This window comes from Crotalus tigris, unplaced genomic scaffold (genome assembly GCF_016545835.1).
Source record: "Crotalus tigris isolate CLP2741 ecotype Arizona unplaced genomic scaffold, ASM1654583v1 scf7180000024117.2648584, whole genome shotgun sequence".
NCBI classification, from domain to species: domain Eukaryota; kingdom Metazoa; phylum Chordata; class Lepidosauria; order Squamata; family Viperidae; genus Crotalus; species Crotalus tigris.
The window spans coordinates 1,245,309-1,271,208 of NW_024100394.1; the positions used below are offsets into that span (position 1 = coordinate 1,245,309).

At 39.7% G+C, this 25,900-nt stretch overlaps 1 long non-coding RNA gene across 1 annotated transcript; it reads left to right on the forward strand.

The window, feature by feature from the left end:
* The first annotated feature begins 24,443 nt into the window (after positions 1 to 24,443).
* Positions 24,444 to 25,421, forward strand: LOC120298641. Its single transcript, XR_005554160.1, has 5 exons — positions 24,444 to 24,543; positions 24,740 to 24,813; positions 24,918 to 25,011; positions 25,123 to 25,208; positions 25,304 to 25,421. It is a non-coding gene; the product is annotated as an uncharacterized LOC120298641 (long non-coding RNA).
* Positions 25,422 to 25,900: the final 479 nt, after the last annotated feature.

The following is a 25,900-nucleotide window of genomic DNA, read 5'->3' on the forward strand; positions in this document are numbered from 1 at the left end:
GTGCCCATCCAAGCCCCATGCGAGGCCTTCTTCCCCAGGCTGCTCGTGCTAGTCACCAAATAGTGTGGGCCATTTCTTAACGATGTTTCAGGAGGCCAGCAAGCACAAGCCGGTGAGGTCAGCAGAGCGAGTGGAGTGCGGGGTGACAGGATGGGTGGAGCACAAGGCAGCAAGGCCAGCAGGGGTGGCAGAGTGCAAGGGAGCTGAAAGGATCGAGTTGGGGTGGGAGTTGAAGAAGAGGCAGTCCCTTCAGAGGGCTTGAGACCGGGAGGACCCAAGCTGGGATGGTTGGAATCAGGGTGGGTCCTTGCCTAAAAACTGGTGGGACTTGGTTAACAATGGCAACACGGGGAGTGTCAAGATTTTGTTGTTGCTAAGTGGTGCAGTCAAGTGACACACTTTGCAACCATATCATTTAGCAACGGAAATTCCAATCCCGATTACTGTCATAACTCGAGGGCTACCTGTACATGTTTTCTGAATAACATAATAAGGTTTGTAGGATTCTGATTTTTTTTTAAAAAAAATAATTGAATTTCTCCTATTTTGGTGGTTTTCTTTTTTCTTTTTCTGTTTGTGTGCTTGCTTGCTGTGAATGATCCTCTTTGAACCCGTGAGACTTCTAAGTATAGATGCTTTTTATTTCAATTTTTTTTATCCCAACAGCTGAATGACCTACAAAGATTTTTAACCAGTTTAACTTTTGTGTTAGAATTCATAGAGCTCTACTTTACATTTTACTGTAGCGGTTTACCCACTTGCTCCATGTCCCATTCTGTTCTTAACCAGTGCTGTGTTTTTTGCTCTATTCTAGAGTCAGATTTCTTTTCTCTTTTCTTTTCTTTTTTTTTTTAAAAGAAGCAAAATAGAGTAAGAGAAGCTGTCATTCTATCTATATCGGTGGTTCTCAACCTTTCTAATGCCGCGACCCCATAATACAGTTCCCCATGTTGTGGTGACCCCCAACCACTTATACATCACCGGGTGCCAGGGGCGTGGCCAAAGAAAAGGGAGAAAAAAATGGCGGCCACCTCGTTTGGCGACCCCCAGGAAATGGTCGTTCGACCCCAAATGGGGTCCCGACCCACAGGTTGAGAACCACTGATCTATATCTTTTCAAGGTTATATCCCACTGACTTCTGCTGGAGTTCATCCTAGGTTAAATTTGCAAAGTTTACAGTTCCAAAAAGTGCTTGATTCATATAGCTCTTTTCAGAATTAAGACATTACTGTACTATGATTGGCGAAGCTGAGATTTAATTACAAGAATAACTGTATTCCTATTCTCATGGTTGTGGATTAAAGCAATGTGGGGGAGTTGTAACCTAGCATAATTTGGGAGCCCAGCTCGAGGAAGGCAAAATGAAATGAAGCGAAGATGACCAGTGCACTAGAAAGAGATATTTCAGGGGTTTTTTTGTTTTGTTTTTTAAAAAAACATAGTTCTTACTTGGTGCACTTAACTCCCTTTTGACAATCGAACAATACTTTCAACCCATTCATTCAGAGATGCATTTCACGGTGGATTGTTGTACATTTCGTCAGTCAACTATGCAAAAAGAAAAGAATGATAATTTATATCCCTTCCCCCATCACTACAGTCCTTAGAGACTATTAACCCAGAGGCCGTTGAACACAAATTAAGGGACGCAGGACTGCTGCCAAATTATATTGTCACGAGTCTCATTTCATTCCCATCAGTTTTGAACACTGGACTTATTTCCAGTATATTCAAGTTCAACCTTCAACACATGAGCAAGGTAATTAAAATAATCATGATTGTTAAATTGTTCCCTCCCTGCTCCTCCAATCTGCAGTTCAGGATCTTTTCCATATTAAAAAAAATGCATCACGGATATTATGCATTGTTTCAGTCAGCTGCCTTGGTGTTGCTCTGTAAGATCTGAATGAATTTCTTCTGTGATTGTGTTGATGCTCCCAGTTCTTGCTGATTAACGCAAATGCTTTGGACACTGCACAATTCAAGTGAATTACATGCAAAGCAAGTGTGATTCGTTAGCAATTTGTTTTCAAAAGCACAGGCAGACACTTCCGTGAAGCTTTTTATGTATTTTGGAACCTGCTGTAATGGAATAAAATATAAGCAGCAAGCAAATGCTCCACAATGGAGAACAATTAGCCAGTGTTTTTTCATTTTTTAATGTGTTGTTGTTTTTCTGTATGTTCACACGGCTAAGAGAATTGGTTCTTATGTTGGATATTGGTATTGCTATAAACCATATCAATCAATCATACATGAAAGGTAACACTAATTCTGCTAGAATATGACATTTTGAATGTATACAATGCCATTGTTTAAGTCATTTCCTCTAACATGTAGGTAAAGCTGCAGGTAAATGTGATCATAAAAAATGATTTATGTGCAGTGATGTCATGATGGAAACCTTTGTGCTTGTTTCCTGATGTGATGGGCTTTGTGCTGGGACAATAGGACACTGACTTTGTCATTTATCTCCATCCCCAGACACCTATTAGCAAATTCATGTAGAAAATGCCCACATACGAAGACAAGAGACCAAGACAGGGAAACATTGATTCCCCAAGCATGATTATAGATGTAACTGCAAAAGAGCTAAAGGGCAACCTTCCCAGCAAAAGCTTAATGACGTTTTGTGTATTTTAGACATCATGGAAGATGGTGTGTCAACTGGAAAAGGAGCACAGTAAATAGAGTCAGAAATGAGCAGAATGCTATAGAAGGTTGATATGATTCTGTAATCTAATTGCAAATCCTACAGAGTTATGGTTAACAGACTTAACACAATATATGTTAACAGAGTAAATGTCCATTTAGATCAGTGGTTCTCAACCTTTCTAATGCCGTGACCCCATAATACAGTTCCCCATGTTGTGGTGACCCCCAAGTGGGTGTGGCCACCAATAAGAGGGAGTAGGACAGCTAGGGAAAAGGGGAAAAAATGGCGGAAAGTGTGGTTTGGCGACCCCCGTGAAATGGTCGTTTGACCCCAAATGGGGTCCCGACCCACAGGTTGAGAACCACTGATTTAGATGCTAAATGAATAAGTATAGATATTTAAAATACAGAGTGATAGGACTGGCTTGGAAGTACTGCAAAAATTTGGTGGGAAAAAATGGGGTCATTAGAGGCTGAAAAGGAGGTGCAAATGAATATGTAACTCTAATTTTGCACCTTTTGCCTATTGAATATGCCTAACATTAACTGCTTTGACTTCAGTCTCCCTTTGGGATAGAATTTGGCAGGGCTTTTCATTGGTCTCTGTTTCTCTTACCCAACAAGATTGTTTTACTCTCTTCTTGGCAATTCCTTCAGTAGGGGAGACTCATACACAAGATAATTCAGCCAAGCCAGTGATATGCTATCAGTGCTTTTGAAGATAGGGAAAAAAAAATACTCTTTTTGTATCTTTTATTTGATAGGAGATAAAGAGAGAAGAGCTGAGCTCTGTGGTATAAAACCTTTAAACAACTCTTTGCTTTTTAAGGAAGAGCATGAAAGGGCAAACCTGCTGCAGGACTTGGACATAAAATGGAGGCATAAAATGAATACAGGTAGTCCTTGACTTACGACCACAATTGAACCCAAAATTTCTGTTGCTAAGTGAGACAGTTGTTAAGTGACTTTTGCCCCATTTTATAACCTTTCTTGCCACAGTTGTTAAGTGAATCACTGCAGTTGTTAAGTTAGTTACACAGTTGCAAAGTGAATCTGGCTTCCCCCTTGACCTTGCCTGTCAGAAGGGCACAAAAAGATGATCACATGATCCCAGGAGACTGCAACCATCCTAAATATGAGCCAGTTGCCAAGCATCCAAAATTTGATAATGTGAATATGGGGATGCCACAGGGGGTCTTAATTGTGAAAAATTAGTCTTAGATCACTTCTTTTCAGTGCTATTGCAATGTCAAACAGCCACTAAATGAACGGTTGTAAGTGGAGGGCTATATCTACTGTAGTGTATTCACAGATGCAAGCATGCCAGCTGTATTTGTAAGATGTGATAAATTCAGCTGAAAAGGATTCTGCCAATTTCTCTTGGTATAAACTGCAGAGAGAGAACTCCCTGTGGTCTAAGATTATCCCAGCATTTTACTAACTGCAAGTAAGCATGCAATGAGCTTTGGTGTTATAAGTTCTTTTCTTCTCAGGATATATTATAGAGATGGAGTGTACAAAAAAGAATGCAACCAGAATGCCAACACATTTTTTGACCTAGTTTGCACAACCTATGCCTAACTATAAATTGTTGAATAAGCTATAACTAGATGGGTTTACTTTTCATGCAAATGTGTACTTTATGATTTACAAACAGGAATGGCTAAATTCACACAATATGTTAACTCACAACAATACAGAACATTAAGGTTAAGATATAGTGCTAATGTGGTTTCCAAGTTCTCAGTTTCTTTTCTTCCATTCTATTTTATTGTATTCATTAATTCATTGGTTCATTCATGTATACATTCATTCAGTTTAGAAGCTATCCAAACGCACAAGACCAGACAGCCTGCAACATTAAAAACGAGGAAGGCAATAAAGCAACGAGAACAAAGATCATGTGTCTGGAAAAAGGAGAATACTTAATTGGGTAAAATTCCAGAGGAGCTGGATACCACACTGTCCCCAGGCCTTGGGGAACAACCAAGTTTTTGGTCACTTTTTTTAACATTGTCAGGATGAATTAAATTTACTATCCCACCTTGAAGCAATTGTTTCTCATTTGTTTCCTGAAATTTTCCATTTTTTTTTCCTGGAAGCTAGTTTGCCCAATCAAAACTTAAATGCATTCCCTTTAATAAAAAGATTCTAGGCTACTCTGAAAAACTTAGTATCCGTCAAGAAAATGTTGGGCTTTGCAGAAATCCTAAATTCTGCATCTCGTTAACAAATCAGAAGTATAGTATGATGATGCTAAAGTTCAGGTTGACATATTTGTACATGGAAATATTTTGTGACATGAATTTGAACAAGAGAAAGTTATTAAGCAAGATTAATTCCATGAACTTGGAGACTAGGAATTTGAATTTGAACGTCCCTGGATCTTATTCTCAAAGGTGATTATTATGGTGCAAAGTTTTTAATCCTTGTCAGCCTTTCAGATGACTTCATGGCTAGTGTGACATCAGACCAATGGATCCCAAACCATTGGGAGGGAGACAGGAATAAAACAAAGTTCATTGTCATAAACAAAGGAAATTTAGCCTGAGACATTTGGCTGCTGGAGATGGAGCACAAAATACTCTCCTCTTCCACTCCATATAGAAAATGACTGGCAGTTGAATCATTGCCCATTTGGCAGTAGGGCAGAATCTTCTATGTCAAGGCCAAGGTCCTTTTCTAAAACTTTCTGGATCGGGCAGATCAGCTATTTTAATTGCAATGTAATTAAGAGGAATTTCACATTGGCTGTGTGAACTGTCACTGCAGTTCTCCTTCCTTGTTGATCACTTAATTGGGAAAACTGAGTCAGCAAGTACATGCCGCATGGAATTCAAGCTTAAAAGGTTTTGCTCAGCTCTCCATCTCTTATTTCCTAAAGAAGTTCTGCTATTCTCCCCCCCCCACCATCCACAGCACTGTGATGATGCAGTAATGCTGATAAAAAATAAAAGTTTCTTTATTATGTCCACATGAGCCCACTTCTTGTAAAGAGTTACTTTAAGTGATGACATAAATTAAACTACACAAAGGATTTTCTGATCCTTTATGATAGAATTGGTGCTGATGATGGGATTGCCTGCTCGGACCTACCACCATTTTTGTTTAGGTTTTATACCAGGGGTGTCAAACTCTCAACGTCACGTGACGTGTCTTGACATATTGTGACTTTGGGTTGGGCGCGCTTTTGGCATGACGCATCTGGCCTGCGGCTGGCAGTTTGACACCCCTGCTTTGTACAAAGGAGAAAAAAAGATAATATCTAGGTGGGTTCTATCCTGTTGTTTAAAATATAAATTATCACACCCTTTTTCTTGTTTTCTTGTGATAACACAGGAGCATAAACATCTGAGAGTGGTTTGATGAAAGAACTATTTTTTAATATACAATATGAAACAACAACATTCAGGGAGCATACAGAATACAAGATAATCAGTTATATTCAAACCGTTCAAGTGAGCTAAAGATTCCAACTGCCATTCCCCTCAAACACAGTCTCTTAAAGGGATGCTACCCCCAAAATACTCTGCTGACTCATTCTCTATATACAGCATCACTTCTGCCAGTCAGCTACTAAATAATAATTACCTTGACATATCCCACCAGCTGAGGTTTTTTTTTTTAAAAAAAAAGGTTTGGAAGTCTGCTATCTTAGTCCCAAAGGTGCTTTTTCCAAAAAGCAACTGGACTTTCTTGGTTTTTTTCCTTTGAAAATGTTTCGCTTCTCATCCAAAAAGCTTCTTCAGTTCTAACTGGATGATTGGGAATCTCTACAGACATCTGCTATTTTAGATTGCAATCTGATGGTCACCTATATGGAATGAGCCCCATTGAACCCAAAGGAAGATGTGTTTGAATGAACAGGTTACTGAACTGTGCTATGTTAAAGGAAATAAGAACCTAATATTTTTTTGAGCCAATAGTTGTTGAGGCTAATTTTTAGTATAGAGTTGGACATCTATGGCCACTTTACAACCTGTGGATTTTAATCCTCAGAATGCCTGAGCCAGCATGGGAGGAAATGTGGGGTATATGGCTGGCTCAGGAATTCTAGGAGTTGAAGTCCACAGGTTATTAAAATGGCCATAGATGCCCACCCCTGCTTTAGTATGTGCGTATAATAGTAAAAACAAAAACAAAAAAAAAACACCAGGCAATTTAAACACACAAATGTTTCAGAATAGTTTCATGTATTTAATGCTGCATGATTAGGGGTAGAATTTTTGGGGCCAGGACAAGAAAATCTCATTCAACACTGTTTGCACTACATTCTGTCCTTCTCCTCTCCATCCAATCCATTTGCTTCCCAAAGCAATTCTCTATTTCTGTCACACTCTGGAGTGGCAAAATCTAGAGTCATCTGCGTGATCTAGATAAATCCAAAGCTGCCGCTCTCTTCTTTCCTGCTGAAGAAGGGATATGGGGTTTTAAAAGTGTTTTTTTAAAGGCACCGATTGTCCACACAAAACAATACCATTCCTATTATTACACTATAATTAATGAAGGTTCCACGTACAGCTTTTGTCTTTTTTAAATATAGCCTCGGCCCTGTGCTTTGACAAAGCCCTGGGACGGTCCATTAGAGCTATGAGGCCCTGAAAAGGTCCCCTAGCAACAGTTTTAAAAAGTTGATATCATCTGCCAAGAGGGAGGCAAGTTGGCAGGGCAAATCAGAGGGAAAGGGGAGGTTAAGAATGAGCCAGAACGGAGGAGCTGAAACAATTTTCCTTGCTAAGCTGCAGCTATTTAAGTGCCTGTTACACCCACACAAGGCTTAATGTTACAGTAATTAAGAAGCTGCAATGAGAGAGATTCCTGTCGAAAAATTGTTGAGCATCATTGTTCTCTTTAGACACCGAGCACTGTTTTCTTTTTATGTTGGACACTTCTATTTTAGACTCCTTGCAGCCTCCATTTATAAGGGAAAGAGAATAATGGTAAATCCTGACATTACAGGTAGTCCTCAACTTATGACCACAATTGAGCCCAAAATTTCCATTGCTAAGCCAGACAGTCGTTAAGTGGGTTTTGCCCCATTTTGCAACCTTTCTTGCCACAGTTATTAAAAGAATCACTGCAGTTGTTAAGTTAGTGATACGGTTGTTTCAGTGAATCTGGCTTCCCCATTGACTTTGCTTGTCAGAAGGTCGCAAGAGAGATCACACGACTTTGCGACAATGCAACCATCATAAATACAAGTCAGTTGCTAAGCATCTGAATTTTGATCACGTGACCATGGGGATGTTGCAATGGTTGTAAGTGTGAAAAAATGGTTGTAAGTTACTTTTTTTCAGTACTGTTGTAATTTGGAACTGTCACTAAACGGATTGTTGTAAGTTGATGACTACCAGTATATGAAACCGGGTTTTCATCATACTAAGTAAAATCTTGTTCAATCCTTACACAATGTCTTGCTGCTAAGGGGTTTTAGGGAATAGAAAGGATGTCAGTGAAGATGTCCGATGCCAGCTCAAGGTGATGATAACTTAGGTCACATTGACTGATGGTGCTACTTCCGGTCAGTGGCATGCCACCAACTGGTCTGCACAACAAGCAAAGCCCCATCTGTGGGATGCAGGCAGAACACAAAACCACAAACTCTCAGGTCCGTGGAAGAATCTTTTTTCAGAATTCTCATTTGGATAACGTCTCTGCCATTCATATAAAAGTTTAGGCTTCCTCTTGGACTAGAAAAAATAATGCTTCTGCTGTAAAATTCAGATGATTGGATTCCTTCAAGCAACAGGAGCATCATCTACTTGTTTTAAGATTCACTGATGAGCTTGAAAAAGATCCAGCTGTTTTAATCTCAGGTAAGGTCCAAAACACTTGTTCTACTACTGTGCTTAATTTCCATCAAGTTGTTTAGTATAGATCTCCATTATAACATGAGTAGTAAACTGACATTGTGTACATGTAAGTGTATATGTAGGAAGGAAGTATGCATTCATTTCTTACAATTGTGTTCTAAGAGTACAAGTGATTCTGCAAGCTAATCAAAAGCAGTGGAAAACATCTCTTTGTTCAAAATCAGAAGACTTCCTACACTTAATTTTAGCAACACTACTTACTAACTGCTTCTCCTCTTGCTTGCTTTTTGCAAATTGCTATTTCTATTTTTGTCAAGTAACAAAAAAAATGTGAGCAATCTGATAAATATGAGGAAGGTCACTATAAGATATACTTCCAAAGCATTATGAAATGCTTCACATCTGAAGACAAACACCCTGTTCGGAGTCATGCTAATGGGCAGTCTTCCTTGACTGTGTCCCTTTTAAAAGCTTTGCCTTAATTGCATGCTGTGGTTTCAGTTATTTTGTTGGGAAATAATGCGTCTTTAAGAGGCATTTACAATCCTTCTGAATTTTTCTAAAACCATGTTGGCTGGCTAAAACAAAGCCCAATAGCTGGAAATCTTAAAAAACCACCGAAACCATAGACCTAAATAAACTGGCTGATGTCAGCAAGCTTGGGTGGTTCCCCCCATCTTTCCTTTATATTCCTGCCCCACAGAAATCATGAGATATTTCAGCTTTATTAGTTGAACGACTTTAATGTGACTTTGGAAAGCAGTCCTTAAGCTGTGACAGATGAGATAGGAGATTCTGTGATCAATGGCAAGTTCAAAACATTTGCTTGGAGGCTTACTTGCAAGGTGAACGAGACCTTGGAAGTAAGCCAGCCAAGTTTCTTCCTCAAGCCATCCAAACATTCCAGGCCTATCGAAAATAACTCCTGCATTCTTAACTCTTTTACTCTACATTACATAAAGCAGAATCTAAAACACAAAGCTACCTAATGACAAGAGATAGATAATAAAGCAACAACCTCTGTCTAAATCACAAAGGCTTTTTGCGATCCAGACCAGACACCACAATAACTGGTGGAGCTGGCACAGAAATGCCTATAATACAATTAGATCAGAATCCCATGTTATTGAGCTGCAAAATTTCAGGTGATGACAGGATAGCCATGAAAGTTTAGATTATATTCTGTATTTATTGCCATCCTGTGATAATCCAGATTTTTGTAGTTCAGACAAAATGGGCCTAAATTCAGATGTCTTCTTAGGCTTCTGTTGACATGTTGAATGATCTGAACAGGAAAGGGCCAGTAATAAGGCCCACCCAATACTACATGCTGTTCATTCTTGTCCTCTCCTGCCATACATTATTGCAATTCCTCATATCATACAACCTTGCTGCAGGTTCTGTTGCAAATGACTGTTTATCTGTGTTACATAACTGGAAGACTGCCAATCCTGACTGGAGACCAGAATAAAGAACTGTGGTCTCTCTGTTAGATACCTTTTGATAGGAAAGCAACAAAAGGCTGGCATTTTCTGAGCAAACAGAATAGTAATACTCAGTGCTTTTTTTGTAAAAAAAAAAAAAAAAAAAAAGGTGCTGGAACTCCTGCACAGCTTTGGCTCCAGTCAAAAGCCCTTTATGGAGAGGGGGGGGACTGCTTTAGGGAGCTTCTGAGGTGCAGATCAAGTGAGCAGTGTCAGCTGACAGACGCCATTGCTGGGGCTTTTGAGAGGGCACTTGTTCGGAGCTGGCATGTCTTCTGCCACCTCGTCCTCCGCAGCCTCTGATGACACAGAGGCTTCCTTTGGAGCCAGAGCGACCAAGGTAGCAGCAGCACAGCTGCTTTGGGAGCATGCCTGGTCCCTCGACGAGATTTGCTCCAGGAATCAGTCCTGGTCCCTGGTGGCCAACACGGGGTGAGGACAGGCGGCGGCAGTGGGGGGAGCCCCATGAACCAAGGCAGAGAAGAGGGTCTGCTTTCAGGGCCATGGAAGTGTTTCCGGGTCGACCTTCAATGCCCCCGATTTCCCTGGGCAGCTTCCTTTCACCGAGCCGGAGCTTTACTCGCACTGGCAGCTTAGAAGGAGCCAGTTCTTCCCTTCAAAAAAAGGTGCTGAAACGCTGTTCCGTGTATTCTATGACAAAAAAAAAAGCACTGGTAATACTGCATTAAAGCATTTTTTGGTGATTGCTCTTCCAGTATTGTTTGTCTTATACAGGTCAGAATTGGATGATGTTTTTATGGCTGAGATCTCACTTGTTTTTCCCTGGCTTGTTATGGCAAGGTGACACCACTAGAAGGGCTAGACGTATAATGTTTGGCCCCCTGCTTTTTTAGTTTTGTAGATTTGCAGTTTTAAAAGAATAATAAGGATGTTAAATCCATTGGGACGATTTAGTGTTATCTTGGAGGAAGGATGATGGTGGTCAGGTTATCTTTCATGATTAGAAGGTAGGTAAGATTCCCTAAACAAAGCTCTCTTTTTGCTTACCTGATACAAAATAAGAGAGGAATAGCAAGGAGGAAATGTTCCTATCTATGGCACACGATGATTTCAAAAACCTTGGACTCGTATGAACCATTTGGGGCTAAATCCCACTGAAAGCAGTAACATCCATTATGACTCACTCCTTGTGACTGGTTCCTATGGTAATTCACAAAAAAACAAAGACGTTGGCAGCTCTGCCTCCATTACATATTTCTTCTGCACTGACTCAGGGTGGTTTTGAGGATTGCTAAACTAAAAAGCAATTACATTTATTTACTCAAGGAGGGAAAGCAGAGCAAGAGAGCCTCTCCCACCCAAAACATTAAATCCTATTCAGGCACCTCTGTTCCTTATCAATTATTTTATATGCCAAAAATTGGAGGCATAGTTCAAATGTACTTCTCCACAGGGAGGAGAAGTATGTATAGCAGCAGAACGTTGTGCTATATATTTGTGGTGAGCAAACTGGACAGAGGAAAAACATTAGGATGCACAATGGCTTCCTGGAAAAGAAAGTGCACTAGCATTATTTTGTTTATTTTGTGTCATTTTATTTTTATATCTATTATGAAGATGTGTGCAATCTTCAACCCTTCTCTGGGTGAATATGGATTGGTTCTGTTACTAAACAAACTTTTATTTAATGTCTATCCCACCTTGCATTCTAAAGGTCAAGGCAAATATATTAATTGAAGTTAATATTGATGCTTCCATTTGAAGAGTTCAGGTAAATGATACCTGTCATTCTGAAAAAACAAAAGGCTAGCTTTTGTGCACTTGTAAAAAAAGGTTCCAAATAAGTTGAATGGATCTGAAAGCTTCCAATATAATGATCCGATCCACAACACCAGTCCAGAAACTGAACCAAATTCCATTTGACTTGAATCTCCAAATAAAAGCTTTGCATATGTGGGTGTTGGCCTTGCAGGACTGCTTTGTATAAGAAGCAGTTTTATTCTTACTTGAAAAAGTATGCAAATGTTAATAAGGGGCACCATCATTTTAGACAGTTGACTGTTGAGTATTTGCTCACATTGGGTTACTGGCCTGTAGTAAGCATGACAGAAAACTTCTGCCCATTATAAACCAAAGTATTAGAACAGAAGAACAGAATAGAATAAAAATTTTATTGTCACTGTAAATGTACACTAATCAGCATACATTAAAATGAAATTTCATTGCCTTCAGCTCTCAAAAAAATACCATTATGCATATACTCACATACCCACATATATATGACACAGAAAAACATCACAGTCTAGTTCGAATGTATACATAGACATGGCAAAAAAAAAGAATCTTGCGAATTTACAAGATAGGTGGTATAAGAAATAAAACTCTTACAGAATCTAGTAGTTCTGCTATAAATATTTAGAAATCTCCTCCCAGAGCAACAGAAGCAGACTGTGAAGTGGATGTGTGGGGTCTTTAACAATGCTGTGAGCAGTATCCTGAATCATGGGAAGTGAGCTTCCTATGATCTTTTCGGCTATCCTTACCACTCTCTGTATGGACCTTCTGTCTGAGGCACTGCTACCACTGAACCAAACAGTGATGCAGTTTGTTAAAACGCTTTCAATTGTGCCTCTGTAAAAAGTGGTGAAGACAGAAGGAGAAAGATGTGCTCCCCTCATCCAGCTGTTGGCTATTAAGTGGCTGTTCTGCCTTTTCACGCCTAACTCAATGTCTATGATGGCAAAATATTTAGTTTTTTATTTGCTTTAGTGTCTGTTTGTTAAATTTCTATGCTGCCGATCTCGCTAATGCAGTGACTCCAGCCTTATCTGGGTTTATTTATATGCAAAGAAATTTGATGGATCACACACATACTATGAGAATTAAAATGGGTCTTATGACTGCAATTGAGCCCAAAATTTATGTTGCTAAGCAAGACAGTTGTTAAGTGAGATTTGCTCTATTTCACTTGCCACAGTTATTAAGTGAATCACTGTTGTTAGTGTAAGTTAGTAACATGGATGTTAAGTGAATTTGGCTTTCCCATTGATTTTCCTTGTCAGAAGGTCATAAAGGTAATCAAATGACTCCAAGATACTGCAACCGCCATAAATATGAAACAGTTGTCAAGTGTCTGAATTTTGATCATGTGTCCATGGGAATGCTTTAATGGTCATTAAGAGTGAAAAATGTTCATAAGTCACTTTTTTCAGTGCTGTTGTAACTTTGAATGGTCACTAAATGAATATTTTAAGTAAGAAGTCTCTAACAATAGGTTTTGCATAAAATGTCCTTCCTTTACATGCTCTTGTTTATGACAAACATTGAATTTCAGACCTTGACAATGGAGGAAAGGCATGTTTGTGAGCCTTATGTGAAATCCTTCTGATTCAACCTGACAGTTGACTCTTTCTTTTTGTTTATCCTTGAAGCATGTTTTACTTTTCCCTTCATATTCTGCCCTCCTCCACCCATACCTGCCCCCCCTGCCCCCAGGACTACTCCCAATTCTCTTTTTCCCGGGTAAATAACACTTCAGGACAGCCATAAGTCTTGCCTCAAAAAAGTCTCCCTTCGAGGGAACTAGGAAATTATGAACACAGTATGTTTGGTTTCCTTTCTCTTCCTTAGATGTTAATCAAGAAGACTATTTCCATTTTTACTCTTATCCTAGAATGCATCAGGGGACTTAGCAAATGGGTCAAATGACATTGGTTCAGGATGCAAGTCTCAATGCATTTATTGTGGCAAATTTCAACAGGCCAACTGACTAAACAGCAGAACTTGAACAGGAGGATATTGGTCCAGTTTCTGGCACCTCCATGGAGAGCTGGATAACAACAACAGCAGCAGCAGCTATCTGATAAGCTATTGATGTTCAATACCAAACTAGAGAGATTTGACACAGCATAAGATCACGCAACTGATGGACCAGAAACTCAAAGGGATGACATTACTTATTGTTGCAGGATGGTATTCAGTTTGCATTGGATGCTCATAATTTTATCTATTTATTCATGAAATTTATATACCACTCATCTCACTCTGAGTGACCCTCTCCTCCATAAAGGTTCCACATATTTCCAAAGCTTGAACTGAGAATGTCTTTGTATCTATATAATATCACTAGGAATCTGTTCAAAAGGAGAGATCAAATGAAATAGGACAGAACTTATATTCCTCTGTCTCTAAGGTAATTTAAAAGACAAATGTCTTCAAATTCTCAGATTTTATCTATCTATCTATCTATCTATCTATCTATCTATCTATCTATCTATCTATCTATTTATCTATCTATCTATCTATCATATATCATCTTGTTGAAAGAAAAATCTTCATCAGGATCCAGTCCAAGCTGGGAATAAACAAAATGGAGAGTACTTTAGAAAGAAGGTTGGAGTTTATTGAAGGGCAGAGCCAGACAGAACCATGGCTCTGGGAAAGCTGACCACATGTTGCTGGGAGTAGTTGGTTTTTATTCCTTCTTGGGCTTTTGAGATTGTTCCTGTTCCTGTTTTGAGGCTTTGTGTTTCCTGTGTCATGTACTTTGACCTAGGTTTGAGTGTGCGCTTTTGTATTGGTGAGTTCCTATTATGTCCACAAAAGTCATGTCTTTTAGAGTTTGGGTAGGGTATCTTGATTTTAGAGGTCTTTGTCTTCCTATTCTCATAGCTTCTAGCTTCCTGGCCCCAACCTTCCTGAATGGATTATTGAATTTGCATTTCTAAAACCTGGTCTCTGCCTAGTTTCTGCTTGGGTCTATTAAGAAAACTGGGCTTGCTTTTCTGCCTTTAAGATCTTCTCCATTATTCCTTTGGATAAATATATTTTATCTTTTTAATATTTCCCAAAATATTTCTTTCTCTGGATTCTTCCCACAATCTATTTATCTGTCATCACCTCTCCCTCCCTCCCTCCCTGTATCTCTCCTTGTATTCTGTCATAATCAGTGAATCTCCACAGCTTACACTTTAAGAAATACAATTGAGCATTTCTACACTGGTCTTCTCTGAAAGCAAAATACTATCTTCAAATGCTCAAAGAGATAGTTTCCTATACCTGTCCTGATTTTTACACTGGCAGCCAGGTCAGGAGATAGCAAACATTACTTGAGATCCTTCTTTTGGCTCCTGAGAAAGGAATTAAGGCTGATCTGTTCTGATTCTGGCACCATGTAGGAGGCCCTGTTTGCTGCTCTAAGCAAAGGAGTCATAGCCCTTAATAAATAGAATACTACATGAGGAATAGGCCACTCAATGAAGTTACAAGGGGTTGAATCCCCCTCCTCCTTGCTGCATTCCAAACAAAGCCTCCCCCAATAGGCTGGTTTAGGCCAGTTTAATATTTCTCTTTTATTAAAGCACCTTTGACCAGTGCTTGTTTTCTCTGGTGCAGAATCAGAGAAAGAAACAGAGCAGCTCTCAGAATCTGAACAGAAAGACCAGTATCCCCTTGCAGTTACAGCCCTGAGTCCCAGCTTGGCTCACAGGATGAAACTTGTAATTGTTGGATCAGCTTAGTCCTGTCAGTCAGTTATTTTGTGAAATCAACAGCGAACTTACTTTGACCTTTCCTTTACACACTCTCTCTCTCTCTCTCTCTCTCTCTCTATCTATCTATCTCAGAGAGAGAGAGAGAGAGAGAGAGAGAGAGAGAGAGAGAGGGAGAGAGAGAGAGAGATGAAAATGAAAGAATCAGAGGCAGGAAGCAAACTGATCCAAAATCAACAAGGCAAGATAAGGCTGCCCCTTTTGACATGTAAATAAGGGCAGTTATTAGCTACATAGTGGGGTTCATATCTGTAGATCTGCCCAGGAACACCCTGACCTGGGCATACAGTAGTCCAAGGCAGACCTACAAATGTGTCTGACATGCCCTGGAATTGGCAGCTCACTAGATTCAAGCCTGGCTATTTCTTGGCCGCAATAGAGTCAGTTTGGCCACCAGCTAGAAGCCAGAAGACTGTGGGTCCTAGTCCCATATCAGGTATGAAAGCCAGATAGGTGATTTTTGGCCAATCATCAAGAGACTGTGAGTTGTCGTCCCGCCTTAGACATGAAAATTGGCTGGGTGACTTTGGACAAATCACCAGGAGACTGAGTTCTAGTCGTGCCTATTTGGATGACTTCGGACCAGTCACTCTCAATCCAACTCACCTTACAAGGTTGTTATTGTGAGGAAAACAGGATGAGAAAGAGTATTGTGTATGTTCCCTATCTTGAGTTATTTATAAGAATAATAAAGGCAGGATATAACGAAACAAACAAATAATATGACAATTGTTGCATTTTGGTTGAGTATCTATCTCCATAGCATATGAGATATACAAGCTGTTGAATCTATGTACCAGAGGTAGAGAACTATGACCCTTTTATGACCTGTGAACTTCAACACTCAGAATTCTGGGAGATGAAATCAACAAGTCATAAAAGGGCCATAGTCCCCCACCGTTGCAGGGTATACCTTCATAAAAATGTTCTCATAACTCATTCTTGTAATCAGTTAAAGGATGGGGGCTCTATTTAGCAAAAAGTGGGTGAATATGTCCCTCAGTTTCATACAGATCTGTAGGAACGCTTGAGACACACCATTGGCCTGCATTATATTTTGCTTTGAAAAGAGATCATTGGCATTTCTGCAAATAATTATGCTTCATAGTTTAATCACTGGGTGGCACTGACCTTGATTGTGTTCAGGAACTTTTCATCACAGCCATGCCTTTTTTGAAGTGCAATTAAACATCTTGCTTAATTTTTTTCCCCATTTTGATGGTGTCCTGTAAATCTTCTATTGCACTGCTATGAGAACAGATTCTCTTCTGCCTTTTTGGTTCCTTTCAAAGGCCATCAGGAAACCAATGCTAGGGAAAACACAGCCAACTATGGCGGTTTCGTATAGCCATTATACCCAATCACTGCTGCCTGTCCTTCTGGTGTTGCCAAATTACGACCAACCTCAATAGCAGCTGTTGGTTTGCACAAGAAGGTCAGTAAATTGACATTTCTCCAGGAAAGTTGGAAAAGATTTGCTGCTGGGAGCAGAGAACAAACAGGGAGGCTGTTTTTCTCTGTCAAATCCTCTGAAAATCCTCTTTTAAGCATTCAGCAAAATCAAGTAGAAAAACATGCACAAGAACAAGGGTTTCTCATGGAGGGCACACTGGTCCTAAGTGGACAAGATGCTTGAAAGGGACTCAGAACCAGATCTTGTAGTTACTTGCCAAGGTTCAGGGAACAGCAGGAAGGGACATTTATGAGACATCAGAGGTCATTCTAAACCTCTGGGATCAAGCAAGGTTCCCACCATCTCATATGCCTGGTGAGGAGGAAGATTCAGTGGTAGGACAGGTGGTTGGCTTATATCAATCTCTGACATTTGCAGGAGAACTCATGGCTGAAATCTGCTTCTGCCAGTGTGTGTAAACTTTATTGATTAGATTTTTATCCTGCCTTTATTACTTGATAAATAACTCAAGGCAGCAAACATACCTAATATTCCTTCCTCCTCCTATTTCCCCACAACAACAACAACTTTGTGAGGTGAGTTGGCTTGAGAGACAGTAATTGAAGTCATCCAAATGGCTTTTGTGCCTAAAGCAGAACTAGAACTCAGAGTCTCCTGGTGATTGGCCCAAAGTCAGCTTTTATGCCTAAAGTGGGAATAGAACTCCTGGTTTTGGGGATAATACAAGTAGGAGGTTTGAACAAGAAAGTCTAGAGACTAAGGCACTAAGGCGATATAGAAAAGGGAGGTAAAAGCCCACATTCAGTATGCAATATCTTCTGGCAAGCATATTACCTGCCCCTTACCTTGAGGAAAGACTTCTGCTGTAGCTGGGTTTTGGGGTTCTGTTTAGACTAGTGTTTCAATAAAGGAGAATATTTGTAGCTCAGGGGTGAAATGAGGAGTCCTTGATGCTCTCTGAGCTTGGTTGTTTTCTTGCAGATGTTTCATTACTAAGGTGACCAACTTTTTTACAATGAAAAGGAGGACACAGATAAATTGGAGAAAAAAATATAGTAAATAAAAGAAACATTTTATTCATTGCAACAATAATACAGACAACTTGCATGTGCAAAGTTTGCCAGTCGGGTGTTTTGGCGCGCTCAGCAGCAATTCCTATTGGCTTTTGAAAGCCAATAGGGGGACTAGCACAGCTCATGCAAAAGTTGGAAAAAAAAACATCAAAAAAGGTGCCGGAACGCCGTTCTGAGTGTTCTATGAGAAAAAAAGAAAGCCCTGCAGATTAGTCTTCAAATATTGAAAAGGAGGACATGTAGGAGGACACTTTTCGAGGGAGGACAGAACTTACAAAAGGAGGACTGTCCTCCCTAAAGGAGGACGGTTGGTCACCTTATTCATTACTCAAACTAGGTAGCATCATCTGTGCTGATCATCAGCCTAGACCAGTCTTCTCTATGATTTGTGGACTTCAACCCCAGGAATTCCTCAGTCAGCCATAAAGTTTCTGCACCTTAAAGTTGCCAAGGCTGAGGAACCCTGGTCTAGAAGCTGTTTGGAATGGAAATAATTCTGTCATTTCTGGTCAGCTGATCTCCCTGCACACAATTCAGAGATGTTACAACAGGGCTGCTGCATGAAGGCTCAGATTTATGTTTGTGCTGCATTGTCTGCTATATAACTGAGGGAAAAGGACATCCGAGAGTGGAGGAGCAATCAAGAAGACAAGCTTAAATACACTGTACAAGAGATTTATTGGCAAGGGCTGGCTATGACTTGAATTGTGGGAAGGCAAACTCAACACAATGTCAAACATGACTTATGTGAAAACACCAATCTTCCCAATGCGAAACATGGAGTATTTAAAGCAATGCCATTGAAAGAAGAGTAGGCTGGCCAAGTGTTTAAGACTTGGGTGGGTGGGGAAGACACATAATTCTAGAAGCCTATAATAGGGATTCTTTTCTTCCTGGTCTCCAAGGGCTTCTTTGAAAAGGAAAAGAAACACATTCATTTGGAGACGCATGCTTATGCATGCAGTGCCAAGTCTTCCTTTACAATTAGTTCCTGGAGTTTGGAGCAGTGGTGGGATTCAACTATGTGAACAACCAGTTCTCTGTCTGGATGCCACTTCCAGAAGTCCATTCTGGGCCTGGGTAACAAAAAAATAGCTACTGGTTCTGCTGAATTGGTGCAAATTGGCTGAATCCCACCACTGGGTGGGGGGCAATGGATTTTCTTAGATCCCGCCAGTAGGAATTCTGTAACTGACTGGGTCCGTAACATACCCTTTCCACCTAACTGGGTGGGACGGTCTGGGACAAGGTGCTTCCTTATGTAAACTGTTCCCATGCCATCAAGGATTTTAAAGATGATAACCAACACATTGAATTGGACTGGGAAACAAACTGGCACCCAATGCGGTTCACATTTTACTGCAATCTGTTAAATAAATCACAATTGCTGGATTCGCTCATGCAAAGTATTAATAGCATATGAATAAAACTTAAAAATTACCCCATGCAACAAGAGATATTAAAAATAATAAAAAAATAAAATCTGAGAAATATATGGCACAATCTTAACCCAAATTTTATTCTGAATAATTTATTTTTAAACCAAGTTACAAAATGTTCATATCAGAAACACCAATAGGAGTGTTTGGAGTGTTTTGCTCAGAATTTTGAAAATAAATAAACTCAAATACTCACTTGGGATTCCAGGAACAGAGTTTTATTGAGATTTAAAACTTTTGCAAAAGTTGGTTGTCTTAGTCTCTTGCAGAAGATCAAGCCACACCAATAATTGTTAAAATCACATATTTATACCCTTTTCACGACGCTGGTTTTCCCCACCCCTATCACACTCAAGCCCACCTGCTCCCCCCCCACCGATCAGCTAATCCAAAGCTCTTAGGCATAATAAATTTTGTTCATACCCTCCCAGGAAAAAGGTTTGTTGCACCTCTTGTACCTGTATTGTTTAACCATGACCTTTAGCTTAGCATAAGCTCTATATTTTTGTGTTTCCTCTCCTTGTGGTTATGCCTAGCTTCTATTAACCTACTTATATAAACCACAACAGCTTATCTTGCATATGCCAAAGGCCCTAAAGTTAAAAGCCTAAATTACTCCATCTTATAATTCATAAACTCACTCCTTAAATTTTAGTTAAGTTTATTAAGATTAAATGTCATTAAGCAATTTCTAAGCTATATATTTGTGTATATATATATATATATATATATATATATATATATATATATATATATATATATTTTTTTTTTTGTATGTAGGTCTTTGGTTGTTCGGGTTTTCTCCCACGTAAAATTGGAAGTGTCTTGGCGACGTTTCGACGAAGTCCCATTCGTCATCTTCAGGCTGGTGCTTTCAGCTTCGTGCCTCGAGCAGCAATGTGTGGTCTTAGCTGTTTCTTCCTTTTAACTGCCAGTGGGGGTATGAACTGATTGGGTGGGAGCTTGGCTGTGTTCTGATTGGGTGGAGGTGTGTTCTGATTGGTTAGGGGCGTGGCTGTGCTCTGATTTATGATCCTCCATAAACACAACATCAAAACAGCATTCTGCACAAACAGAAAAATATCCACCATCCTTAGAAACCCCAAAGATAAAATTGAATTAGAAAATCAAGGAGTATACGAAATCCCATGCACCACTTGTCCCACCACATACATCGGACAAACCAACAGAAGAATAAGTGCACGCATTGAAGAACATAAGAACTCAGTCAAAAAAGAGGAACCAACATCTTCCCTGGTCCAACACCTTAAAGCCACAGGACATGAAATTGACTTTAAAAATACCAGAACCATTGCCAAAAGTGAACATTTTAATAACAGAATAATCAGAGAAGCCATCGAGATAGAAAAACGCCCACACAGCATGAACAAGCGAGATGATACCTCCCGCCTACCAGCCATTTGGAAACCCGCCCTTATTGACAAACGACTCCCTAACACAAAAAATGATACCAGACCCACACTCACAAAAACCACACAGGAGGTCACCACCACAACATCCACGCAAAAAACAAACCCAAAGCCACACTGATATGAGGCACGACCACAAACCAGAAGCCAGACCACAGCTGCATCATTAGCCACTTTAAACCCCCCCAATCCATACATGAAGCAAACTGACACCCTCCATGAAGAGGAAGCACGACCACGAACGCGAAGCCAAGGAATGGCAGGGCAGCCCAAAATCTTGAATCCCTCTGCAACTCAGACTAACCTGAGCACAACCAAACAGAACACTCCCCCAGCCAATCAGAGCACAGCCAACCCCCCAGCCAATCAGAGCACAGCCAACCCCCCAGCCAATCAGAGCACAGCCACGCCCCTAACCAATCAGAACACACCTCCACCCAATCAGAACACAGCCAAGCTCCCACCCAATCAGTTCATACCCCCACTGGCAGTTAAAAGGAAGAAACAGCTAAGACCACACATTGCTGCTCGAAAGCACGAAGCTGAAAACACCAGCCTGAAGATGACGAATGGGACTTCGTCGAAACGTCGCCAAGACACTTCCAATTTTACGCGGGAGAAAACCCGAACAACCAAAGACCTATATATATATATATATATATATATATATATATATATATATATGGGTAAACTAAGGGTTGAACTTCTGGAGGAGGTAATAAAACATTGGTTGATGCAGGTTCATTGGTCTAACGGGCCATCATTATCCCACCACAAGATTTATATGCATAAGATAATAAAAAATGGCAGCTGCTGACCAATGCAAAACACAAGAGCAAAACACAGGAGCTTAGGATAACATGGCAGCCAGGGAAGTGTCCAGCTGGTGGGGGGAAGGAAGTATGTCCCAGGCACTGTAGCTAATCAGAAGGACGTGCAGCAGGCTATCCCCTCTGAAAGGTTTAGTTGTTGTTGTTGTTGTTGTTGTTATCATATGGCATTGTTACAGTAGCCAGGAGACCACAATGCTATTGCAGAGTAGTAGTTTGGCTTGCCAAGATACCAGCCCTGTTATAGGAAATGCTTGTGTGCTTCCCAAGGTGTGTCGCAGGAGGGCAAGCTGGCTTTGCACCAGAGAGAAAGATGAGCGGCTCTTTCTGTAGCGTCACCCAAAGCCCCCTCCCTTCACGGAGCTTTCCTCACTATAGGGCACCGCAACCTGGAAAGTAACCTAACTGCCTGCACAAAGCACCAGCTCGTCTCCCCACCAAAGTGCTACCGATCTATCTACTTGCATAGAATATGCTTTCAAACTGTTAGGTGGACAGAAGCTGAGATAAGTGAAAGAGTACCCCTGCCACGCAGATTTAGGGCTTGAATTGCCGGAGCTGGCACCATCTCCAGCGTCATTAAGTCAGTGAGCCGTTACACCTTCTACAATTCAAAGGATCCAAACAGATAGGAGTTAATAATATCCAAAGTACGATTAAAATGTGCAAGTAACAATTAGTAGCTGAAAAAATGGGTGTGGGAGAAATGGAGACTTGCTTCTTGGATGCACTTTTTATTATTTTTTTTAAAATTCCCTTTTGTTTGTTTTGCTTTTCTAATTTTTTAAAGAAATTATTTAAATATGTACACACTAGTCTTTTTTGGGGGGTTTTTTGCTTCCATGTCGTAGCTGATAAGAGATTTTTTTTTTTAAAAAAAACCAACAGATGTTGGATTACAGCCTTTTCTTTGACTTTTGGACAAAGAAAATGGACATAGAATTAAAAAACTTACTGTTCAGCATTAGAAAGACAAACATATGGCTCCAAACCATTCATAGAATTGATTATTATAAACCAGCTATGGATGTCTGTTATCAATTATGGAACATAGCTAGTAACAGCGAGTATTATGGACACCACAGTGTTTTCATGAAATATATATGTGATATAAAATGTATGCTATAGATTTATAAATGTTCATTTTAAGCCGGGGGGGGGGAATAATCTGTTCGATCAACCCCACCAATCACAATGACATCATATTTCGAAGTGCCAAATTCCATATTTGCCACAGTCCCACTTTTCCATACATGCTGCAACCTCATTGAGGCTCCTGGTAAAATATGGCAGAAACGTGGGGCGAAGTTGAGAGCTCAGGAATGCCAGCAGCGTCTCCCTCGATGGACACTCCCATCTCTTACCAGTGATTACAATGGCTAGCAGGTGCCTGAGGATTATATTTGTTAGGCCTGGGAAATTTTATGTATGCACACTTGCAACTGGGCGTGACACACTTCTCTGACATCTTTGCATCCTCAAAGTTGAGGAGAAGCAGACTGATTGTCAGCGTTGTGACAACCGAAGAAACTGTGGCCATTTTACTTTCTAAGGCAGTGGTTCTCAACCTTTTTATACGGCGACCCCGGTCATAAGGATGCGCCGCGCATGCGTGGCGCCACCAGCTGAGGGAAAAAATGGCGGATCGCATTGTTTGGCGACTCCCGTAAAATGGTCGTTCGATCCCAAATGGGGTCGCGACCCACAGGTTGAGAACCGCTGTTCTAAGGTATTTTTCTTGTTACTTCATCCTCCGATTCCACCAAACACATCAATGGGCTTTTGTAATTACGTTTTCCCCAATATTGAAAAATATTGAAATATTGCAAAAATAAATAAAACTCTGAGTAGCATCCATTCAGCCTATCAGTTTGCTTTGCTTTTCCTTTGTGAGATCATGCTTCATAATGGTGCTGACACATAGATGAGCTCACAAAGGAGAATTAAATAAAACTTTTGGTGGACTGAATGAAAGCTCTTGAGGGTATTGATATTGGTGGCTTAGTCAGGTTTTGGTTTCATTTTACAGCGTTTCAGTAGCTTAGCTTTTGTTTACTTTTTGGTATTTATTTGTTTGCTTATTTATCTTATTTAATATCACATTTGTGTATTTGGATTAGTTTATACATTTATTTATCTGTTTATGTTTATTTATTTATCTATTTATTTATCTACTTATTTATCTATTTATTTACCTATTTATTTATCTATTTATCTACTTATTTATCTATTTACCTATTTATTTATCTATTTATTATATTTATTTAGTTTAGGATTAGTTTAGCTTAGGGCATTAAGAATGGAGACATTCTTATACTATGCAGGAAAGCTCCTGTTGGAGGTAAGAGGTCCATTTATTTATTTATTTGTCAACTGCGAAACTCTAGGATGAGTTCAAGATTTAAAGAGGTAACACGACAGGTAAAATAACATAAATAATAATAATAACAACAATAATAGTGACACTAAATTGGGCCCTAATTATAAGAGGAGTCGGGTTGATTTTTAGTCAGTTTGACTTCTGGAAAGATGGTATAGGAAATAAGCAAAGATGATCAGCTTCTTGGAAAACCTAATCTCAGGACATTGATCCCTTGACAGGGGACAATCTAAGACTGATAATAGATTGATTTAGTTACCTTGCTTTTCAAAATGTGGCTTTTTGGTCAAAACTACTACCAGAACTACTGCAAAGTGCTTTAGAACAAAGAGTTAGCATGCAGCCAACGTGCATTGTAACTGGACATGACTGCAGCCACTATGATTGTATCCACACTATGATTTATAATGCTTAGTAAATTCACGTCCTCCAGTTGGTTTGTCCTGAGCTGTTCAAAATGTCTTCTTTTGGCAGGTCTGTTGGCAGAAATACAGAGACCACTAAAGAGAACAAAGTGAGTAACCAACTCTTTTGTTTGTGTGAGAACCTGTGGCAGGAATGGGGATACAAATGCAACCCTCCTTCTGCACCACACATGACCCTTCTTATTTAATGACCAGTCTTAAATTTCAGTCTTATTTGTGGGTTAATATGTAATGTCTTTGGGGAATATTGTTTAACAACACAAGTGTTTTTCCATAAAAATACAGAACAGAAGCAGATAGAAGAGGTGACATCCTCACAGGCGAAGGAGCTGCCAGAAAAAGAGGCCATTATTAGATCTGTAAGTCATTCATTTTCCTTACAATCCTGATTTAAGCCCCTCTTTTTGTCTGCATATCTATAGTCGATGACTGATGCATGCTTCCTTTAATTTCTGCATCTTAGTTGGAAGAGGAGAACAAGAGCTTAGCCAGCGAACTGGCCCGGCTTCTGAAGCAAAAAGAGGAGCTGGAGAAGAAACTAAAACTGGATCCAGAAAGTGAATATTATTTTAACTTAACAACATTTTAATTGTTTTCATTTTAAAAACAAAAGCGATTTATTCATCTTGGCTGTACGAGTTCTAATTCTTTTGTTATTTTTTTGCCAGGAGATGCTGACAGAGAGGAGTTGCAGGTTGCAATATTAAAGAACAAGTGCGAAAAGTACCAGAAGGCAAACAGCCGACTCACCATTGTAAGTATCTTACATGATAGTAAGAAATTAGAACAACCTCTATAAGCAAGATTTTATAATGTATTAATTGTACTTGCTCAATTTCTTTTAACAAGAGCTCTCAAGAGAGAGGGAGAGAAAAAGAGACCTTATGAGAGCTCTGGACCAGGCAATTGACACCTTCTGCTCCCATCTGCAGTCTACAGTATACCCTACTCGGAGAGAAAATTGTTGGTGAGTTTTGTCCTTCCACTTCTGGGAGAGAAATAGACATGTTTCAATTGATGACTCTCTACCCCATTCTAAAATATTTGTTTAACAATTTTCAGCCTCTGCAAGAAGCGAATAGAAAGAAACATCTGAATGGGTCAAGAAGGTAAATGATACCATTTTTAAGACATTACATGTTTTTTTTCCATAGAAAAGTTATCATACAACATTTCATAGTAAAAATTAAATCAATTTTGGAACACAATTGTTATTCTTTTACAGTAGCTCGGGGTCAAATGAAAATAGGTGACTCTATCGCGGTCAAGAACATGAGGATTCCCAACCACAGATTGTAGTAGAGATGGAGTAAGTGATTTGATAAGTTTTTGTTTCATTCTGAATATGGTTAATATTTTCGGGGAAATATGGTAAGAGTCATGCAAAAAAAAAGATTTTTTTTTGTTTGAATTTTTCCATGATTTTTTCTGAAATTTTCACATTCA